General features: G+C 39.8%; 1 protein-coding gene across 2 annotated transcripts in view; it reads right to left on the reverse strand.

Annotated features, from left to right (window-relative positions):
* LOC126184944 (arrestin domain-containing protein 2-like) overlaps positions 1-2,085 on the reverse strand; it is a 226,104-nt gene extending 224,019 nt beyond the window's left edge. The window contains exon 1 of one of the 2 annotated variants that reach the window (XM_049927617.1): positions 1,953-2,085. The gene's annotated coding sequence lies outside the window, so the exon portion shown is untranslated. The remainder of the gene's footprint in view (positions 1-1,952) is intronic. The other variant, XM_049927618.1, reaches the window with a different exon arrangement.
* Positions 2,086-17,641: the final 15,556 nt, after the last annotated feature.

Here is a 17,641-nt window from a genome sequence, read left to right on the forward strand (position 1 = left end):
GCAGTTAGTTATAATTGACAGAAAAGAACTATATTCTTTATCTTTATAGCCAAGAATAACCACCCACGCCGAAAACATTTAAAAATAAATTTTTCACATAATCCTGAAACACTATACAGTGTAAGAAAACACATAAAGCTGTTTACATAAATATAAAATTCAGTTAGGGGAATAGCAAGTACTTCATTCACAAAATTAAACTACCTTATTCGTGACCAATAATGGCTCTAAAAGATGTTTTTATCAGAATGTTTCTCCTAACATTAAAATTCAGTTTGTGTCATATCATCCGCTAGTCTGTTCGGCTTTCTACCATCTCGAATGATATGTTACATACTTAAATTACAGTTCCATATTTCCTAATCAAAAAGACACATTGTCATTTTTAATTACATTTGGATTTTTTTATTCCTACATCATCAATTTAATACAAACCGCACAACTGCTTCGCTAGAAAGAGGCACAAGCGTTCCTCCCAGTGCTTGTTCACGTATCAGCGTACTAATCAATATTTACGGCGCTCGAAAAAAAAAAAGCCAAAAACCTGTCGCAGATACCATATGCACTGTCTCACGTGATTTCGGCTAAAGTTCAGTAATTTTCTCAACTCATTTTAATCGATCTTGGAACAAGGCAACGTCACAGACATTTTTAGTATCGATGGGCGAATTATAAAGTATAGTTAATCATATTCGACGTATAGGTGGTTGAGAGGCACAATCTGTGTCAGTGGGAGGTCAGCTGATCCGTTGAGAGAATTTACTGGACAGTCATTGGTGCTGCCATCTGACATGCCGCCATTGAGATTAAGCGCTTCCCGAAATTCATTCAGGCTCAGCAGACAGTCTGAACGAAAGGATTTAGCAACAATGTCTGGTCCGAAATACAATTAAAAGAGCAGCGTCATGCTGGTAACTGAAAGAAAAAAACATTTATAACACTTCGTAAATTAAGTTAACCCGAAATCAGATTCCTCAAATAAGTATTTATGACTCTTGCGTGACACAAAGTACTTACAATTCCTGCCAGACACGGAAATTTGATACTGCGAACAACAATTAATGTTTTGGCCTTACAATTTATAGAAAAATGAAACGCTGTAGCTACTGCTTACTAAACAGTGAGGAAAATATGGACAGTGTGCAATTCTCTGCGAGGGTTCGAAGAAATCATTGTTTGTACTTGGTGTCTATGCGAGGAAGTATACTGCACATTTGCGGAATATTCTAATGTCTGAAATGGTCGGCAAAATCGTAATTGCGCTCTCGATAATGACAACATAGAACTATACGGGGAATCATGTATTATTTCATTCCAAATCTTGCACTGAAGCGTCCTAAGACCAAACGTTGCGAAAGTTTCTCTTTTTCTTTCTTTTTTTTTTTAATGACAGTATAAGTTCTTATGATAAAATATGGTTGAAATTCTGTGCTATCCAGCAGTGCATCGTGCTCACCATTGACAACTGAGTGAAATTACCTGAAGTGTGGTGAACAGGTGGAGACCGCATTTACACGTGAGTGAAGACAGACAGACAGACACACACACACACACACACACACACACACACATTGACGCTTCGAGTGGGCGTAACCACTGCTCGACTGGAAAGCACCCAGCAAGCGTCTTCGTATTTTCACATTCAAATACAGCAACCTGTGTCTGCAGGGTTGGGGTACAAGAGAGTTGCTTTGAAAAATTGCATAGCCACGAAGTGCCGCATATACTCTCAGGGATTCGGAGGAGATGTAGATTTTGGCATCATTTTAGAGGGAAAGAAGCCGACACTTTGTGTTATATGCGGAAACAATTAGTGGTTGTCACGGTGTTAACCGCATTCGTTCTCAGTCAAACTCTTCTCGACGAGCAACGTCGTGTGTTGTCATTAACATGAACGCGCTTCTGCATGCTAACTTGCCAACGAATTTACAGGAGCGATACGGTATATTTACCTGGTATGTGCGTAGTCGGCGCGAAAGAATATCTTCGCCGTTGGTGCCGGGGCGTGAAGCTTGGGTGGAGGCACAGCGGCTAAAAAGCCTACTGCACGTGCTACCACACACCGACTGCCCCTGCCGTTCGATATTCGCCCAACACAAACAGGAAGCGCGGACGGGTCCACTGCGTCGACGCGGGGGCGCGCCCCGCCTGCGACCTATCGATAGTGACATTCGACCAACTCGACGGCCTTTTAAGTCTTTATTTTTCAAAAACGATGCCACTTTCATAAGGATATTAGCCAGAAAACTAAAGGCGCTACAATTTTTGTAATTTATTAACGGCAGGTATTAGTATTTATACTAACTTGTACATAAAGAAAAAGGGAAAATTAATTCGAAATGAAGTGAGTGCGTATACGTGAATCGATTTCCGATATAGTACATTTCTCGTCAGCTCAAAATTGTTAATTTCTTATTGATAACGACTTAACTATCACAGACACCGATCATAGGCTTGCAGTTCCTTGCTTGAACCCTTAGAAATTGTAATTAAGACGATATAAAAAGGTGTAACCAAATAATGAAGATACAGAATCCTTTTTAGGGATTGCGACTGAAATGGCAACCTATATTCAGAGATGCTTTGTCAAAAAGTATGCTTAGCGATAAGATCAATGTCCTTAGCATGCGTTTATGAAACTGACCACACAGGGAAACACAACTTCAGTTAGCAGATTGACGAACTAGGTTGGTTCTGCAGCAAACACTGGGCGCTATAAAAAGTGATTGGTTGTCTGAATAGTGGTACTGAGTGAGTTGGTGCCTTGCTTAGCGTACTAGACTCGTATTCGGTAGGATGACGATACAATTTCATATCCTGCCATCCAGATTAAGGTTTTCTGTGATTTCCCTAACCCGCTGAAGGTAACTTGCCTGTGAACACCTGGAAAAATATAAACAATTTTCATGAATTTTACGCGGCTTTGACCAAAAAACGTGAACTCCTAGTGGGGTGAAAATTGGAGGACAATAGGAATGTTTCTTGCTGAACATTTTGGTACACAGTTAATGAAATTAGTTCTCACGTTTAATTTATAACAATTTTTTTGTGAAGATCAGTTGGTTGCACTTCTATATACCGGGACGTACTTGGAATCTATCTACTGACTAACTGTGCTTCTCATAAGCGTGAAACTTTAAGTACGCACAAACAACATGTCTGTCTAAAAAGTAGACTACAATACGTCATTTCAGCCACAAGTTTTTATTCTAGAAATATTTACACCTTATAATCTAAATTAAGGGTACTTTTTTGTAATTAGTCAGTATGTATTTTCCTTCCTGTTGAGAGTACGTTAGTGTCTGTAGTCTGCTTTCCTCCAAATAGTATCCTGCGACATCGCAAAAAAATTCAGACCTCTACCTCAAACAGATTTTTTTCCTTGCATAAAATAAACATGTCAGAAAATTTTATCTTTGGGAAATTCAGTTCAAAGATGTATTCGATTAACAATTGACCTCTGTTGTTCGTAATACGTTCCAGTTGCATAATCTTCTTAGATTACACGTTCCTGATCTTCTTTCTTCGTTTTCTCGTTTCTCCGTAATCCGCCGTCTTCGCTTGCCTCCAGGACCCACTTTTCAGTTTCAGTTACTCTCAAATAATCGACTGCCAACAGCGATTATCTCCTACTAAACGCTTAATATATTCCTAGCAATTCTAGACTTCATCTGATAACTGCTCTCCATTAAAAAAAATTACAGGCATAATAACTTTCGAGAATGACAAAATAGCTGCAGATAAAACTACAGAAAATGTTATAAAGAAAACAACGCTAGAAAACCATAAGAACATAAGAGACATAAGAACATCGCAAAACGTATCGTCTTACAGGGCTGTCAACTTGAAAAACGGTTGTGTAGTATATGTTTCCCGAATATGAGTGTAATGACGACACTGATGGGTGAAGGGAGCGGAAACAAGGGCGTGGATGCACACCACGAGATCTTTAAGTTCATTTTGAAACAACTTCCTCATCTCGAATTCAGTTATTTTAACCACCATTTTGTTCAAAAAACTCTAAACATCGATTTAAGATGAAAAACAAAAAATGAATTTTTTGGAGCGTATTCCGGATGGTTCCATTGTAAGAGAACAGCTCATTTCCTTCCCCATCCCGAGTTTGTGCTCCATCTGTAATGACCTAGTCGTTGATGGGGCGTTAAACCTTCATCTCCTTTCCGTCTTTCCTTCATTAGTGGTCGTCATAAACTAAAGGACGTAAGAACGTTCCAGTTCTCAAATTCCGAAACTAATCCTGTTTCCAGAATATGTATTAATCTCTTAAGCACCGAGCTGTCTACATACCTCGTTATATTTCAACTGATCATAGCGACTTTTGGCGCTGTATGTGTACTCATTACGTCTTGCTATTGGCTCAGCGTCAGATTTAGTAAATGAACTGAGCTGCTCTAGTAAAAACTCAAAGTCGTTACAACAGCTGCGATTACGCTACTGTTCACTTTATGTATGACCGAAAGCACGGCTGTACTGGTAAGAAAAATTTAAGTGTACATACTTCAGTACACAAGAAAGAATCTTAAAAGATGTCGGTTTCCTATGTAGGCTGTTTTTCATTCCAAGTAAAACCTTTATTTCATTGTTACCGATTAGCTAATATCGAGCCTTTGGGCATTATCGAGTTACCTGATGATAAGAACAATTATTAACGTTATAATGACCATCATATAAAAACATTAATGTATGCCGACGATCAGGCCATAATAACTACTCCAGAAGAAGAATTACAAACAAATATTTTTAACGTAAGCGAAATTTGTCAAAATAGTAATCTCAAAATATCTATAGGAAAAATAAAAATAATGGCATTCCGACGAAAACAGCAGGTGCGGTCAAAAATAGTTATAGAAAACAAAATAATCGAGCAGGTAAGTTATTTTAACTACCTGGGATGCGAAATATCTTTTGATTATGATAAAGATGTAAATAGCAAAGCAGCAAAATACCAGGGTGTTTGTAGAACAATAAAATAAACGTTAAACAAAAAGACAACTAAAGAAATGCAACTTACATTCTATAAAACACTAGATAGGCCATTGTTACGTCATGGATCTGAGGCTTGCTAGACATAAATCGAATACAAACGTCAGAAATGAAATTCCTCGGACCACTTAAATGACGAAGAAACGAAGATGTTAAAATAAGATCAAAACAACTGCAACAACAGAAAAAAATCTACACATATAACCAGAAACGGAAAGAACACGCAAACAGAATTCAACAAAGCAGATATAAGAAAAAGTTTTGCAACACGTACCCAAAGGTGAAAGGGACGTCGATCGTATCACGGAACGATGGAGCTAAGATGCTGAAACCGGAATAAGTTCCTCGAACCTAATCCATGAATGCAGACGATGACAATGACGATGAAGCTTCAAGTTGAACAAGAAGTAATAAGAACAAATATTATAACTTAACATCAAAAGACACTACTCAGGTTCTTGAACCAAAGTTATAATACGCTTACAATATTGTATAGAATCTTCTCGGCGTTCAGACAGCGTCGAATCACAGTTGAAATTCGAGCATTCCAAGATTAAGACCTCTTAGTCGGGAGATGACTGTCTGTCGGGAGCGAAATCTACCTCCTTTATAGTGTCGTACAAGCTTGTGATTGGAGGGCTGATGTGCTTGGAGTTGTAACTTCCATTGGCGGTGACGTTACCTGGAGGGCGTGATTCGCATGCGCAAATCAAGTGTCCGGCAGCGCGCGGGGTGCTCCCACCCCTCCTCTGCCCGGTCGCGGCTGAGGGGTGAAAGGGGGAACGGAGACCACCCCCAGCAACACCTGTCTCCTTAAGAGTTATAATTTTTGGTTGCATTTCTTTGAAGGCGCTCATCGGAAGTGCTCGTCCGCGGCATTACTCAGATTATAATTCCACCTTTGTTAAAGTTGTTATTGCACCTGCGAATTTCTACCGATACTTTCATGACAGAATTCCGGTAGGCCGATGCATGGAACAATACCGTCGTTTTTGCACTTGTGTGCTTCCGTAAGACTGAGTTCCGCTATCTCTGATTTCTCGAGATTTCGTTATTTGACGTCCCGACTATGTTCAGTGCTGCGCTCGGCTACTGTGCGGATTGTCTGCCCTACATAATTTTCCCCACATTGATGCGGCACATTGCAGACACCAGCTACTTTCAAATCAAGGCCGTCTTTCACTGGTAGTAGCAAATCCTCGATTTTCCGCGCAGATTGTAAAACTAGTCTACTACCATATTTGCCCGCATCTCGTGGTCGTGCGGTAGCGTTCTCGCTTCCCACGACCGGGTTCCCGGGTTCGATTCCCGGCGGGGTCAGGGATTTTCTCTGCCTCGTGATGGCTGGGTGTTGTGTGCTGTCCTTAGGTTAGTTAGGTTTAAGTAGTTCTAAGTTCTAGGGGACTGATGACCATAGATGTTAAGTCCCATAGTGCTCAGAGCCATTTGAACCATTTTTTTTACTACCATATTTGCGTATTATGCTTCTAATTTTGCCTGAGGTGGCTCTGTAGAATGGAAATAATGTTGCCCGTTTGTCTTTTCCCATTGGCTGGATGGGTTTTGTGGTTACGTTTTATCAGCAAATACAGCTCTAATTTGATGTTGTTTGTATCCGTTTCTCTTGGACACATTCTTACGGTGTTTCACTTCAGATCCCAGACGATCATAGTCTGAAATTTTATGTGCTCCGTACTATAAGGTACTCAGGACGGAATGATTTTGTGCTAGCTGCTGGAAATTTCGCTCATTGAAATAAAGATCGTTGCGAGATGCCTTTTTGTATGTGGAATGACCCAATCAACCATCCATTTTAAGTTCCACCAACACGTCCAAAAACGGCAACTTGTCATCTGTTTCTACTTCTATCTGATGTTCGGATGCATGGAGTTAACGTGGTCCACGAACGGATGCATTGCGTCCATTCCGCGAGGTTAGATAAAAATCGTGTCATCCACATAACTATAAAACAAATTGGTCATAGAGAGCAAAATGCAAAAATACGTGTTTTCAAAATCTTCCATAAAGAAGTTAGCAATAGCTGGTGATAAGAAGAACCCAAAACCATCCCATCGGTCATTTAGAAGTATTTCCTGCCGGCCAGAGTGGCCGAGCGGTTAAAGGCGCTACAGTCTGGAACCGCACGACCGCTACGGTCGCAGGTTCGAATCCTGCCTCGGGCATGGATGTGTGTGATGTCCTTAGGTTAGGTTAGGTTTAAGTAGTTCTAAGTTCTAGGGGACTTATGACCACAGCAGTTGAGTCCCATAGTGCTCAGAGCCATTTTTGAGCCAAGTATTTCCCATTGAACAGAAAGTAAGCGGTCATCGAGACGCGGCTAAAAAGTTTAGTAATGTCACATGACAAATAGCCAAGTAGAAATAAAAAGCACCTATAATATTAAGAATTCAACTTTATTCCACGTATGATGACGATATTTCGACTGTATTTAATGGGACAAATGATGAAATTGATCAACTGCTTAAAATATTTAATGGTCTTCTTTTAGCAAGTTACAAAACGTGAATTGTGAACTAAAAATTTTTTGGACACAAAACTCGTGCTCACAGTTGACAGAATAAGTTCCGATATTTTTCGCAATGCAACTGGTACGGATCATACACCATCTGAACTATTAATCAATCAAACAAGATGGCGTTTTACCCCTCAGCCATAAATCTTGCAGTAGCAACATCTTTAACTCCAGAAAAAAAACCTGAGAGACAGATGAATTTAATTAAAACTGTAGCCTATCGTAATGTACACGTACCATATACAGCAGATAAAATTTTTGAGAAGAAAACAAAAAGGAAAGGTACAACGTGAAAAGCGAAAAAAGATATTTCAATGTCATTCACAGGCAATATATCATAGAGGACTAGACAATTGTTGGTTGAAAAGTATGGTTCGAAATTAGCATTCTCTACTGAAAACAGCCTAAAGGAAAACTTAATTAATAATATCCAAACCGCAAATGACTCCTTATGCAGCTCAGATGTTTACGAGATAAAATGCGATGGATGTTCAGTATTCTACATTGGAAAAACTGGAAGGGCATGTAATGCTAGGTATAAAAGCACGTTATAGGTGAAAAAGATACTACTGTGCATAATTCTACATTCACAGAACACTTGCTAACATCGAGTCATAATCCAAAAAGGGTCGAAGAAATTGAGATCTTGCAGAAACAAAAGAAAGGAAAGATTTTTAGATACATGATAAGAAAATATGGCTTTCTTTTAAATGAAGAGTTACAATTGAAAAATGGGGTTTCTTTACCCGTTACTGGTGACAGTGTAGATATTTTGCTGCAATTCCTGTCTGTCAACATCACTTCCTCTTCGGAGGCGTCATTTTCCTTGTACACAATGTGGTTTTATTTTCCATTACTTTCACTAGATGATAGTTACTCTTTGATAGGACAATTTATCAAAATACGGCACTGTTATATTGTCTGTAGCGTCGTATTCAGAGCTTTAATTTCCGGCACAATTTTTCACTAGAGAAGCAAGTAATTTATTACTTCATTAAATATAGATTTTTTTTATACCTACATAATATGAAAAATGTAGCACTTAGTTCATTCAAGACTATTTGCTACTTGTTCTTGTAAATTTTAATTTTACCAATTAATAGTTCATTACAGGTACGTTGTTTGATACGAATATCCACATAGATTATTATATGCTTGTTACGACGGTATGTCGGTGCAGAAAAGATAATTTCTACATAACTGAGCTTTTCATTACAGCATCAGCGCGCAACGTGTGGCACACACTACGATAATTTACGTAAGCATTGTAGATGGATGCTATGCTTTTAGCATCCATTCATATTTCATTCACAGTTCTCATCGACATTTTAATTGTAATTACTGATGGTCACTCGAGCTGATTAGTTCGTGATACATGTAACATGTTTTAATTAACGTAACCAAGTAACTGTTTCATTTTCCGACTGGGAATTTCGGTTATTTTACGTCATAATTGGAAGCTAAAAATTATTGTTGGTTCTGTCATAATTTTTTTTAGGTAATATCAAGTAGTTCTGAGGAAGATACAGTAGTATCGAAACCTAGTTAAGTTTAACCAAATAAACTTCCAGCAACTGTTTGGCTGTTTACTAATTGAAGCTCTATATGTTATCTCTTTTTTATAGTTAGTCAGTTGCTTTAGCTACAATAGAGACAATGTAGCCTTGTCAGTACATATCTCTAGTCTTCGTTATTCAAATGGCTCTGAGCACTATGGGACTTAAATTCTGAGGTCATCAGTCCCCTAGAACTTAGAACTACTTAAACCTAACTAACCTAAGGACATCACACACATCCATGCCCGAGGCAGGATTCGAACCTGCGACCGTACGGTCTCGCGGTTCCAGACTGTAGCGCCTAGAACCGAACGGCCACTGAGGCCGGCCTTCGTTATTCTCCAATGTTTGTATGACATGACTGATATTATTTGTGACTCATTAATTCTGTACTCAAAGGAAACGACGTTTTTATGTTACATCATGTGCACAACTCCGAATTTCTCTATAATAGCATTTAATTACCAGTCATTGAATCAAGCGGATCTTTTATGGGAATATAGCTGGGTATTAGTGCATTTTTTACCGTGTAGAATAACATAATAGGTAACTAAATAATCTGCAAAACGTCTTAGGATTTTAACTAAACCCATCCGCCAATTCCTTAATGCATAACACTGATTGTAATTATCCTGTCTCGGCCCTCTGAAGCACACAAGGTATTATCTAAGGGGCTGTAGATAATTTCCGTCCAGGATAACGTGCTGCGTCCTGCCTGTCAATAAATGTTCGGTCCACTCGCTAGCATAGTTAGACTTTATTTATCGCATGGCTTATTTGATGTATATTATGCACAAAATTTTAATCCAAATATTATAATAATATGAAAAAAGGAAAAAGCTGAGAGATTAATATCTAATCTTTCAATATAGAAATCCGTAGTCGAGTGGTCAACGTGGATGACTGCCGCAACCAAATGAAGCCGCTGGCTGAGGATGAGATGGCTGTCGGTTGGTCTCGATTGGACCATCAAAGGCCAGAATGACGGAAAGAGTGAAGCTGCAGTATAACGTATCGGCTTAGCAGTCACCAGCAGCAAGTGTTTTGGGTTGCCAAAGCAAGACCTGATAGGATATTCTTCAGTAATATGTATCATGATCCGATTTTCTCCACGGTTGAACTGAGGTGATGTTAGCTTGCCCCATTTGTCCAGAGAGTAATCGCACATGTAATGCTGGGTTCTGATTGTGATCAGCGTGCACCACGTCATGCGTGGCAATTAAAAGTCAGCCGTTTTTTGGTGCTACAGGATGTACATTTCTGACGTAAAACAAGTCACTCTTGAGACAATGCAGAGCTAATTGAAGGCTTTCTGTTGTTGATACCATAGCCGCTTTCGATGGTCGTCTTCAGGAGCAGGTACGACTTTTATTGGTACCTTATGTGTCTAAATTTGATGTCCGAGCTGGTCCTTCACATGTTCTATCGGGAATATATGTGAGGATCTTGCTGATCACTGGAATACCTCAATATCACACACAAGGTTATCTGTGACACACATGCCATGTTTGGACGAGCATTGTCCTATTGAAAATGGCATCAAGTTATGGTCACATGAGAAGTAATAGATGAGGACGTAGGATGTCGGTGACGTAGCGTTTGCCATCATAGCTTCCTCAATCACTGCCAGCCGCGACCTGAACCCCCCGCACCTTGACGCCAGGATTACGACCACTGAGATTCTCCAAAACATTGAATAATGGGACTTCTTCTCAGGACACAGCAGTACTAGCCGACCACGGTCATCCGTAATATTGCAGAACCCTGATTCATTGCTGAACACGGTTTGACACCGTTCATCAATAGTCTGTGCTTCCCAGTCACAGCACTACTCCAAATGCAGCCGTTTGTGTTGTGGTGTTAACGGCAGTCTGCGCATGAGACGGCAATATCCTGATCTGCCCGCTGCTAGTTTCCGACCAATGGTGCAGGATGAAACCAAATGTAGCATGAAGCTCGTTAGTTGATCTCGGATGTCAGACGCAGATGTGAGGGGGTTATGATGCGCTTGGAGCACATCCCTTTTGACAGTCAGACATGGTCGATATGAAAACTGACAACATGTATGTCTGCCCTCATGTTTCATATATTCCTGCATCCCAGCAGTGTCACATCTGATGGTTCAAATGGTTCTAAGCACTATGAGACTTAACATCTGAGGTTATCAGTCCCATAGACTTAGAACTACTTAAACCTAACCAACCTAAGGACATCACACACATCAATACCGGAGGCAGGATTCGAAGCTGCGACTGTAGCAGCCGTGTGGTTCCGGACTGAAGCGCCTAGAACAGCTCGGCCACAGCGGCCGGAGTCACATCTAAATGCTACACAAATCTGCGTATTGCACGATTCGACCAGATGGCCAATTGGAGACCCACAATGAGGCCCCTTTCAAATTTTCTCAGATGCTGATAATGCTGTCTCACACAAGTCGCCTCATCTCTGTGTCCTTAATAGCCCTGGTAACAAAACTAAACACGAACAATACTAATGCACTCCGGATGTCATTCCACCTGTCACAGAGAATTGTAACTAATCATTTACATACCCACCGAGATGTGTACATGTACAACGTTATGTTGACATTAGATCATGTGTTCTCGGTGCTTCACTTCTGTCAGGCAATGTAGATTCGTAGTTCTTTGTCCTTCATTGTTTTATTACACTGAATGGCCAAAGAAACATATCGTGTAGGGACCCCGCGAGCACGCAGAAGTGCCGCAACACGACGTGGCATGGAATCGACTAATGTTAGATTAGATTAGATTAGATTAGATTAGATTAATACTAGTTCCATGGATCATGACTACGATATTTCGTAATGATGTGGAACGAGTCAAATTTTCCAATACATAACATAATTAAGTTAATTTAACAACATACTTAAGTTAATATAACAACTTTTTCATTTTTTTGTGTTTTTTATTTTTTTTATTTTTTTAATATTATTTTTAAATTTATATCTAAAAATTCCTCTATGGAGTAGAAGGAGTTGTCATTCAGAAATTCTTTTAATTTCTTCTTAAATACTTGTTGGTTATCTGTCAGACTTTTGATACTATTTGGTAAGTGACCAAAGACTTTAGTGCCAGTATAATTCACCCCTTTCTGTGCCAAAGTTAGATTTAATCTTGAATAGTGAAGATCATACTTTCTCCTAGTATTGTAGTTATGCACACTGCTATTACTTTTGAATTGGGTTTGGTTGTTAATAACAAATTTCATAAGAGAGTATATATACTGAGAAGCTACTGTGAATATCCCTAGATCCTTAAATAAATGTCTGCAGGATGATCTTGGGTGGACTCCAGCTATTATTCTGATTACACGCTTTTGTGCAATAAATACTTTATTCCTCAGTGATGAATTACCCCAAAATATGATGCCATATGAAAGCAACGAGTGAAAATAGGCGTAGTAAGCTAATTTACTAAGATGTTTATCACCAAAATTTGCAATGACCCTTATTGCATAAGTAGCTGAACTCAAACGTTTCAGCAGATCATCACTGTGTTTCTTCCAATTTAATCTCTCATCAATGGCTACATCTAAAATTTGGAATATTCTACCTTAGCTATATGCTTCTGATTAAGGTCTATATTTATTAATGGCGTCATACCATTCACTGAACGGAACTGTATGTACTGTGTCTTATCAAAATTCAGTGAGAGTCCGTTTACAAGGAACCACTTAGTAATATTCTGAAAGACAGTATTGACAATTTCATCAGTTAATTCTTGTTTGTCAGGTGTGATTACTATACTTGTATCATCAGCAAAGAGAACTAACTTTGCCTCTTCATGAATATAGAATGGCAAGTCATTAATATATATTAAGAACAACAAAGGACCCAAGACTGACCCTTGTGGAACCCCATTCTTGATAGTTCCCCAGTTTGAGGAATGTGCTGATCTTTGCATATTACGAGAACTACTTATTTCAACTTTCTGCACTCTTCCAGTTAGGTACGAATTAAATCATTTGTGCACTGTCCCACTCATGCCACAACACTTGAGCTTGTCTAGCAGAATTTCATGATTTACACAATCAAAAGCCTTTGAGAGATCACAAAAAATCCCAGTGGGTGGTGTTCGGTTATTCAGATCATTCAAAATTTGATTGGTGAAAGCATATATGGCATTTTCTGTTGAAAAACCTTTCTGGAAACCAAACTGACATTTTGTTAGTACTTCATTTTTACAGATATGTGAAGCTACTCTTGAATACATTACTTTCTCAAAAATTTTGGATAAAGCTGTTAGAAGGGAGATTGGACGGTAATTTTTGACATCAGATCTATCCCCCTTTTTATGCAAAGGTATAACAATAGCATATTTCAGTCTATCAGGGAAAATGCCCTGTTCCAGAGAGCTATTACACAGGTGGCTGAGAATCTTACTTATATGTTGAGAACAAGCTTTTAGTATTTTGCTGGAAATGCCTGAAGTAGTGCTGGAGCGAAATGACACAATGAATCCTGCAGGGCTGTCCATAAATTCGTAAGAGTACGAGGGGGTGGAGATCTCTTCTGAACTGCGCGTTGCAAGGCATCCCAGATATGCTGAATAATTTTCATATCTGGGTAATCTGGTGCCCAGCGGAAGTGTTTAAATTGAAGAAAGTGTTCCTGGAGCCACTCTGTAGCCATCCTGGTCGTGTGGGGTATCGCATTGTCTTGCTGGAATTGCCAAAGTCCGTCGGAATGCACAATCGACATGAATGGATGCAGGTGATCGCACGTGCCACCTGTCAGAGTCGTATCTAGACGTATCAGGCGTCCCGTATCATTAAAACTGCACACGCCCCACGCCATCACAGAGCCTCCAGCAGCTTGAACAGTCCCCTGCTGACATGCAGGGACCCTGGCTTCACGAGGTTGTCTCCATACCTGTACACGACCATCCGCTCGATACAATTTGCAACGAGACTCGTCCAACCAGGCAATATGTTTCCAGTCATAAACAGTCCAGGCGAGGCGTAAAGCTTTGTGTCGTGCAGTCATCAAGGGTACAAGAGAGGGCCTTTGGCTCCGAAAGCCCATATCGATGCTGTTTCGTTGAATGGTTTGCACGCTAACACTTGTTGATGGCCCAGCATTGAAATCTGCAGCAATTTGCTGAAGGCTTGCATTTCTGTCACGTTGAACGATTCTCGTCAGCCATCGTTGGTCCCCTTCTTGCAGGACCTTTCTCCGGCCGCAGTGATGTCGGAGATTTGATGTTTTGCCGGATTCTTGATATTCGGTACACTCGCGAAATGGTCGTACAGGAAAATCCCCACTTCATCGCTACCTTGGAGATGCTGTGTCCCATCGCTCGTCCGCTCATTATATTACCACGTTCAAACTCACTTAAATCTTGATAGTCTATCATTGTAGCAGCAATAACTGATCTAACAACTGCGCCAGACACCTGTTGTTTTATTTAGGCGTTGCCGACCGCAGCACCGGATTCCGCCGGTTTACATATCTCTATATTTGAATACGCACGCCTATACCAGTTTTCTTGGCTCTTCCGTGTATATTTTCATATAAATTCACCTCGCGGCTGACAATACCAACGTCGATTAAAAATCAAGATAACTGAGAGTCCCGTGATCACACTTAAAGCTCAACAGCGCGCTGCACAAATTTTAAACTCCGGTTAGCAAAACGCGTTGAGCTAACCGACAATTTGGCCGTGGTTAATCCCTGTGGTACAAAGGAAAGCGCCCAAACTGATACACTTATAGAGCTGGTCGGCTGAATTTCGAAAATTTTTGAATGCAAAAACTGACAGGTGTAGTTTTAGGGAGAAACTGGATAATACTGCACTGTCATGCACAGAGCCAGGCCAGTGAACCACAATATTTCGTATTATTAAATTGTGGTCACTGCTGCATTTAAACGAAAAATATTATTTTCTACTCCGGAAAAGTTCTTTATTGTATCCCCCAGGAGACTGAATCTTTACATGAGTACAATCCACTGTGTCAGTGACTCCAGTACGCTGAAACCATCCATCACAGAGTGTAATTCTGTTCGTAAAAGAAATTTCACGTATTTTGGGGACATTGCTGCTGTAATCCCCAATATATCACGTTCCCATAATCTACGAAAGGATTTCCCGTTTCCATAAGTACACCAATAAGGTTGCGGCGACGATTTACATAGTCAAGACATAACATTTCTTCATCTTCTATGCCATCTAAAACATCAAAACTGCTATCTTCATATGGTACATGTTTATTTTAACCGCGATCAATTCAAGATAAACGATCCTCTGACCTTGGTCAACTAAAACTACGATCAGCTTCCTCATTTAACTCTGAGCGATGTTGGTGGAATCGAATTTTGTGTTGACCAGTGTTAATTGCCGAGTCAACCGCGGTTAATTTTCAAATGATGTTGGTGTAGTCAGCTCTCAGTGTAAAAAGTAAGAAACAGAATGTGGCTTAAAACTAGGAGCCAGTGGTTCAACGTTGCGTTGATTATGCTGGGAATCATTCTCACAGTGTTACTGTGCCGTGTATGTGTCTTTGTTGTATGCTGGCTGTTAACGCTAATCAGAGGCACAGAATTTGGCCATACAGAAGGCAAGTTCCAAAGCACAGGAGCGAAACGCAGCCATGATATACCTCAAAGTTTTCGGGTGACGTTGTTATTCGCCATCAGTTTGTTAGTAGTTTTTGATAATTGTTTCTTAAATTGTTACAATCTAACATAATCCACAACGACTTCAGCTTCTGATTGTAGTGAAGAGAGATGTATTCAAAGGGTTTACTGAGTTTTCTTTTGATTAGGTTGTTAATTTTGTGTGATCTGGAAACCCCAGTCTTGAAGGCACTGGCTTAAAATATCCATTTTACGATTTATCTACACAGTCTGTGAATAATATGTTAGTAAATTTTCAGATAGTTCCATAGATTTGTATGTTGTAGACAACACACAGCTATCAGAACACCCAAATTTTCTACAGTGTGTATCTGCCATGTCAGAAATTTACCGGTACAGGATTAAAAAAGTTGAGTCAGTACTTACCTTCGTCGCAAGCCATTGCTGAGATTCCTTGGATGACTAATATCACTGCCCATAACCACTTGAAAGCTTCCATTGCTAAATACATTGCTAATTAGATGGGGAGTTATTTTGTAAAAGATGTCTCGAAGAAGTCCATATTATGCCTCCTCTCCAAACTGTATCGTAGGTTGCTGAGAGAGGGATGATTGCTGCAAATGTTTTAAGCTTTCTCTGAAATTCTGCTTCATTATAGATGATAAGGGAAAGTACTTGATTTGGCAATTAATTTGTAGTTAGTATGGTTAGATATCCGATATGGCTGCACTTCGTTTAGAATACGTCGGTGGGATACTGAATCAAACTCTTCTTAAAAAATCTATAAACACCGAATCAACCTTGTTTCTTCTATCCATGGCACTGAGGATGTTGTGTATGACAGGCGTGGGATGGGTTAAGCTTGATGTATGTTTTCGGAAGCCATGTAGTTTTCCCTAGATACGGTTATTTTGTTACAGGTAAGATATTTTGTTTGAGTTCTGAATATATTCTACGATTCTTCTACAGGTAGATATGAGTGAAATAGTTCGACAGTTCTATGCATAAGTTCTATTTTCTTTTGTGTAGATTCGGTTGAACTGTCCTCTTTTATAATTACATTTTTATGCTTAAGAAATATGAGAAAAATTATGATCAATAGTGAATCAAATTTACCTGTAAACTGTCTTTAAACTGTACGGCGACTCAATATGGCCTCTGGCTTTAATGAGTTTTAGCGATTTAAGCTGCCTTTCAACTCCACTACCATTGATTACTGTGTAACCCATAGTTGCATCGACACGGGTATTGATTTTCCTCTGCGAAGACAATTTTTAAGGCGGAATTCAACATTTCGGTTTTTAGTTTGTAAGTTTTTTTCTCGTGAGTCACAGATAGCCTCAACATATGACCAAAACTTCTTGGGGTCGCTGGGGAGGTTTTGCGATAGTATTTTTAGCAACTGTAATTGTTGAAGACTTCACGCGTTACACCCACTGTAGCCGTGGGCGTTTAAATTAATATTTGCCTATCCGTGCATATATGCATTACATTGTAGGTTTCGTATAGCAGGCACTATTGCTCATGATGGTACCTGATATCTATATTTAAATCTACAGGGCTATTACAAATGATTGAAGCGATTTCATAAATTCACTGTAGCTCCATTCATTGACATATAGTCACGACACACTACAGATACGTAGAAAAACTCATAAAATTATGTTCAGCTGAAGCCGCACTTCAGGTTTCTGCCGCCAGAGCGCTCGAGAGCGCAGTGAGACAAAATGGCGACAGGAGCCGAGAAAGCGTATGTCGTGCTTGAAATGCACTCACATCAGTCAGTCATAACAGTACAACGACACTTCAGGACGAAGTTCAACAAAGATCCACCAACTGCTAACTCCATTCGGCGATGGTATGCGCAGTTTAAAGCTTCTGGACGCCTCTGTAAGGGGAAATCAACGGGTCGGCCTCCAGTGAGCGAAGAAACGGTTGAACGCGTGCGGGCAA

The sequence above is a fragment of the Schistocerca cancellata genome, chromosome 4 (assembly GCF_023864275.1).
Source record: "Schistocerca cancellata isolate TAMUIC-IGC-003103 chromosome 4, iqSchCanc2.1, whole genome shotgun sequence".
NCBI classification, from domain to species: Eukaryota; Metazoa; Arthropoda; class Insecta; order Orthoptera; family Acrididae; genus Schistocerca; species Schistocerca cancellata.